The sequence below is a fragment of the Myxocyprinus asiaticus genome, chromosome 38 (genome assembly GCF_019703515.2).
Source record: "Myxocyprinus asiaticus isolate MX2 ecotype Aquarium Trade chromosome 38, UBuf_Myxa_2, whole genome shotgun sequence".
NCBI classification, from domain to species: Eukaryota; Metazoa; Chordata; class Actinopteri; order Cypriniformes; family Catostomidae; genus Myxocyprinus; species Myxocyprinus asiaticus.
This window is the reverse complement of record NC_059381.1, coordinates 29,876,853-29,883,827: the sequence shown is the minus strand read 5'-3', so window position 1 is coordinate 29,883,827 and position 6,975 is coordinate 29,876,853.

Sequence of the window (6,975 nt, the reverse complement as noted above, 5' to 3'; positions counted from 1 at the left end):
AAGACACAGGAAATAGTGTTGGACACTTGCAAGCAACTCCTCCTTGACTTTTACAGGATATGCTCCACCCACTCTTCCTACAAACATCCACCTACAGGTGGCACATTCCTGAAATCTGATCCTGACTTTATTTGGTTACCTGTTGTGAAGAACAGCAGAGCCCTCACACCACTCTCATGAAATGGGAAACATGTAACAAAGGGTGATTCTGGTGAATTTACAATTCAAAAACATGAATGTACAATTCAAAAACACATGTGTTGATGCACATATTTTATTAACTTGACCAACATACCTTTTCAAAACGTTAAAAGACATACAATCTGTTTATAGCAATTAAAAAGTAATAATTGTTATATACTGTATCTTATACTTTGCACAATTGTGTATATTTTTCAAATTTAATACATTTAAGTGATGAGATAATACATAACACATTTTATTTATTTTATTTTTTTTCCAGATAATGGAATAATTATCTATACACTACCGGTCAAAAGTTTTGAAACACTTGACTGAAATGTTTCTCATGATCTTAAAAATCTTTTGATCTGAAGGCGTATGCTTAAATGTTTGAAATTAGTTTTGTAGACAAAAATATAATTGTGCCACCATATTCATTTATTTCATTATAAAACTAACATTTAATTAAAAATAAAAAGTTTTTGAAATTGATGACTTGGACCAAATAATAAAGAAAAGCAGCCAATAAGTGCCCAACATAGATGGGAACTCCTTCAATACTGTTTAAAAAGCATCCCAGGGTGATACCTCAAGAAGTTGGTTGAGAAAATGTCAAGAGTACATGTCTGCAAATTCTAGGCAAAGGGTGACTACTTTGAAGATGCTAAAATATAACACAGTTTGGATTTATTTTGGATTTTGTTTAGTCACAACATAATTCCCATAGTTCCATTTGTTATTCCATAGTTTTAATGACTTTACTATTATTCTAAAATGTGAAGAAAAAAAAATTACAATAAAGAATGAGTGTTTCAAAACGTTTGACCTATAGTGTATATTATAACATTATAAATATGTTATATTTTTTTATAATTTTGTATTTTTTAAAATTGTAATGCATTTATTTATTTGATGAGATAATTAATAATACTGTACATGTAATAAATATATTTACATATCATAAATGTAATAATATTTATTTCTTATTTTATTTTATTCCATAAAGTGGAATAATTTTATATTTTTTAAATGTTAATACATATATATGATGAAATAATAAATAACAATTTTATTTTATTTCTCATTTTATTTTATTCCAGAAAGTGGAATAATTTTGAGATAATAAATATAAGAAATACATTTATATAAAATAAATGTATTAATTTTAATTTATTTACATTTTATCTTATTTTTAGTGGAAGTATTTATTATATTAGAAACAAAATATCAAACCAAGTGGTCTCTGCAAACAAATGATATTAGACCTTTTCTCAGAACTAACTTACTTTATTCATCACTGCTGTAATGGGTGTGACCTCTTTTTGGGGCTAAATAATTGTGGTTTTTTTTTTTTTTTTTTTTTGGACGATTTTACAAAATTGTAAAAACTGTCCTCTGGCGTCATCTGCTGGACTAAAGCAGCACTACACTGTAGCAATTCAGTTATTCATTACGATATACCAAACCATCTTTTCAAATAGAGCGAATGCCGACTAACAACAAAATGTATTTCTAAACATTCAAATTTATTTTTATTATTTTTTTAAAATCAAAGAATGGTTGAAAAAGACTGTGATCTTTAGAAGACCATATTAGTGGGAAACATCCACAGCTGTGTGACGGAGAAGATTCTGTTTGTGATATTTCTGCAGGTGAGCTTATCTCAGCAAACACTGAAGTGTCCTGCAATAATAACAAGTGCACTGTTCAAACAAAAAACAATGCTTTTGTCCTCTTGAAATCTGATATTACATTACAAATATTCGTTGAGTACACTGTCATAATGTTTGTAATAATGTTAATGTAATGTAATTATCAGAGGTGGGGGCAAGTCACAAGCAAGTCTCAAGTCTTAACCATCAAGCCCGAGTCAAGTCTCAAGTCTTAACCATCAAGTCTGAGTCAAGTCTCAAGTCACAGTGCAGACAAATCAAGCAAGTTAAGTGGAGTCCTGCTAAGTATCAAGTCAAGTCTCAAGTCTTAACCATCAAGCCTGAGTCAAGTCTCAATTCTTAACCATCAAGTCCGAGTCAAGTCTCAAGTCTTAACCATCAAGTCCAGGCAGGTCTCAAGTCATAAACATCAAGTCCGAGTCAAGTCTCAAGTCTTAACCATCAAGCCTGAGTCAAGTCTCAAGTCTTAACCATCAAGCCCATGTCAAGTCTCAAGTCTTAACCATCAAGTCTGAGTCAAGTCTCAAGTCACAGTGCAGACAAATCAAGCAAGTTAAGTGGAGTCCTGCTAAGTATCAAGTCAAGTCTCAAGTCTTAACCATCAAGTCCGAGTCAAGTCTCAAGTCACAGTGCAGACAAATCAAGCAAGTTAAGTGGAGTCCTGCTAAGTATCAAGTCAAGTCTCAAGTCTTAACCATCAAGCCTGAGTCAAGTCTCAATTCTTAACCATCAAGTCCGAGTCAAGTCTCAAGTCTTAACCATCAAGCCCGAGTCAAGTCTCAAGTCTTAACCATCAAGCCCATGTCAAGTCTCAAGTCTTAACCATCAAGTCCGAGTCAAGTCTCAAGTCACAGTGCAGACAAATCAAGCAAGTCAAGTCCTGCTAAGTATCAAGTCAAGTCTCAAGTCTTAACCATCAAGCCTGAGTCAAGTCTCAAGTCTTAACCATCAAGCCCGAGTCAAGTCTCAAGTCTTAACCATCAAGCCCGAGTCATGTCTCAAGTCTTAACCATCAAGGCAGAGTCAAGTCTCAACCATCAAGCCCGAGTCAAGTCTCAAGTCTTAACCATCAAGCCCGAGTCAAATCTAGTCACAGTGCAGACAAATCAAGCAAGTCAAGTCGAGTCAAGTCACATTACCAAATAGAAATAAATAAAAGTTAATATTTGGGCTACATATTTAATTTTTCCCCGAAAAGATTATATACATATCTTTACATACATATGAATTATATACATATCTGTGCTACATTAATATCTGAAAATAAAATAATATAAAATAAAATAAATATAATTCAGTTACACAAAATGTTCAAAATCGCAACGAAAATCCAATCTACATTATTGTGTCTAAAACTGGTTGCATTTACAGAAAATAAGGTTTGCCAAGACTTTTTCACTAAATTGTGAACGATCGACTGCATAATAATCCCTCCATGGCTGAAAACACGCTCAACAGGATCATAAAAACATCATATCATAAAAGCTAAAAAATTATGAAAAATCATCCTTGAGTGAAACGCCGCTAATAAACAACAGTGTCATTAAAACTGTGTTTATATTGTTTTCCATCATTAAAAGAAACCAGTAAAAAGGCAAATGTCAACTAATTTCAAAAATGTTATTAATCGTGCTAAAAATACAAAACATGAGATTAATCGTGAATAATTATTTTGATTTACTGACAACATTTTTAAAAAAAGACCAGTAATTTTGCACATTATTCTTTCTAGATTTTAGTGAAATCTATCCATAATGAAACTATTTACTTACCTTTCCTTGTGGTTCTTGAAATGTCGGATGAAATTTGAAGTTGTGGTGGTCGTGTTCGATACCCTTGCGTTGTGTATTGTGCATCTGGCAAATCTTTTTTTATTGATTCGGTCCAATTCTAAGAGATTATTTTTGGAGGTCGATCGTCTGTCATGTTTGCCGCGTTTTGAGCTTGTGCAGCGTTAACTGCGCAGGTGCCGATCAGCGGTGCTGGCGGTTCCGTCGTGGCGTACAGTAAATTTTTGCATATGAATGCCACAATAATAATTTTTTAAACAAAAAATTAATTTACTGGTTATACTAAGTTATTGAAAATGAAAAACATTCAAATCAAGAGACACTGCGTTCACAGAAGTGACGTGACAGTACAAACGTACTTTTAACAACTTTTTTTTGCAATCTTAACACAAGCAGTGACGGTTCTGGCTTACTTGGTGCCCTAGGCGAGATCCGACGTGGCACCCCCCTTAACTTCCCAACCCCATCCACATCTCTTTCTGTCCTTGTTAGAGCCAGTTGTCCTTTGTCTTTGAAGACCGTAGTTTACCTTTGTATGAAATCTTCAGCAGCAATTTCAAGCATTGTATAGCCTTCATTCCTCAAAACAATGATTGACTGACAAGTTTCTAGAGAAAGCTGTTTCTTTTTGGCCATTTTTGACCTAATATTGACCTTAAGACATGCCAGTCTATTGCATACTGTGGCGGCTCAAAAACAAATACAAAGACAATGTTAAGCTTCATTAAACGAACCAAATAGCTTTCAGCTGTGTTTGATATAACTGCAAGTGATTTACCAAATTAGCAATTTAACATGATTACTCAAGGATAAGGTGTTGGAATGATGGCTGCTGGAAATGGGGCCTGTCTAGATTTGATCAAAAATGACTTTTTCCAAATAGTGATGGTGATGTTTTTTACATCAGTGATGTCCTGACTATACTTTGTGATCAGTTGAATGCCACTTTGGTGAATTAAAGTACCAATTTCCTTCCGAAACAGCAAAATCTGTACATTATTCCAAACTTTTGGCCCCCTGTGCACATTATATATACAGAACTTAAATTGCACAATTCAATTATAGAGTCAACAAATAAACAAAATGGCAGAATACTTACAGATTGCTGCTAGTGCATAATTCCTAGTTTCAGATCTGATTCCTTTGTCAAATCTGCCCAGCAATCACGTTTATATATACAGGAGTCGATCTTGTGTCACTGTGTACATATACTGTTGATTATGGTTATCTTATGTTTGTTCAGAATGTAAGAATGCATTATGAACATCTATAATCCTAACCATTTTAGAGCCTTTTAGGCTGAGTAGCATGTCAGGAACAACTTGGGGCATCTTTCCCCATCTTGCAAGCTCGGGGCGGGGGTGGGGTGGCCTATATTTGGGGCACCTTTCACCCATCACAAGCCAGGGGCAGGATGGCACAATAAGGGGCACCTTTCTCCCATCGCGATCTTGCGAGCTCTGTGCAGGGGTGATCAATCAGGTACCCTGTCGTGCCGCCCCAGATAGTGTTGCTGCCCTAGGCGCCTGCCTAAATCGCCTATGACAGGATCCGCTACTGAACGTTAATTGTACTCCATGTCAGAGCAGCTTCTCTAACGCTAGATTAATTTCCACTTGTAAAATAAACTTGACGTATTCCCATTCATTTTGTTAGCCATATGGTTAGAAAAGTTGAAGATGATTTAACTTCGTACTGACGTAGCTCCTATTGGTACTGTAGTCACACCAACATCTTTGGATGAGCTATGCTAGCTCTCGTGATCTAGTTCTAAAAATTCCACAATAGTCTGGAGGCATGGTCGCTAAAACAGTGCTCATTGAACAAGTGGACATGTAGCGTTACAATGAAATCTTTTAACATTAGATAAGTTAACTTAGTCATCATGCCATCATGCTATACACATTCAACAAGAGGACTGCACAGGAAGAGGAGAAATAAGCACGGCTGAGACATGCAGCAAACCAAAGAAATGCCCAAGAAACCCTGTTGGATTGTTGGACATTGAAATACATGTAGGGGCTCAAAGAGAACAGCAGTACCTACATATAGCTAACATTACAACAGCACATTACTCAGTATATGAGATGTAGCTCTCCTTAAACCTTAAATTTCTTCCCATTGTTGTTTTGGTTTCCAAACAGGCCTGTATGTTGTTGTTAACATGTTTCCATCACAGAGCTTCTGCAGGTCTTTAAAAGTGCTGAATTTAGTTTCAAGTAACAGCCTTAGTTATTTAAAAGGGTGTGTGTGTGTGTGTGTGTGTGGCAACACACACACACCCAACACTTACAATGCAGTATTAATATATTACAGTATATATTCATATATAAGTATGATATAAGCATTATATTAATATATATGTTTTATTTACTTTTAATATTTGTAGTATTTTAAGGATTCAAGTACTGCAAAATAATTGTAAAATTAGTTGCAAAAATAAAGGGCATCTTGTGGCGCACTTGCTTCTGTTTCACACGTGACAATAAAAGACTGAGCACAAGCTGGTCCTGAATAAATTATTTAATCAATTACAGTAATGACAATTGTACTTGTACATTATGGGATTTAAATGTATCCAAGTGGCTCGAATGTTTTGACTACATTCACCAAAACTGGTTCAGATTCATTTAATGATTCAGTGACCATTTCTGGTGATTCCAGAAGGTGGTGACAAATGAGTGTCTTGTGTGAAATGAGTTAGTCACTCAATCAATGATCAAAAGAAAATTGTAATCCTTTAAAATGTGTATGTCTACAGATTCTACAAAGAGACTTTATTAGAGGTTTTAAGCATTAGAAGAACAAAGCAAATCTATCTACAATGTGTCAAAGCGATCGAACACTTGGAGCTCCACAGAGAATGCTTGGAATGAAGCGCAACAGGGATGTTCGTTGTCCCACATGGCGGTTCCCCATTCTCTGGCCCTTCTGGTGAGGAGCGTGATGACGCATTCTCTGATGGGAACAGAGGGCTGCAATGTGAAGTACAAGGAACATTGAAATTAAGATGCGGCAAGAACCCGCCTCACCTGAGAACGGGGCTGGATGATTGAGAGGAGACGCAAAGTATCCAGAAATGTGGGGAACTGCCGGAAACAGTGAGGGGGCTTCCTGGGTGGGACTGGTATCGGGAGGCTGGCGGAGTTGTTGGACGACAGAGGTGAGCTCAGCAAGCTGCGACGCCATTATCTCCAGAGCCCGGTTAAAAGTGGAGATCTGATCCTGCTGACCTCCCAGTAAAACTCCCTGTTGAGAAAGGGTGGAGAGAAGAAAGGATTCCTCTGCTGGGTCCATCCTGGCTAGATTGTTCTGTCAGAAAGTAAGAG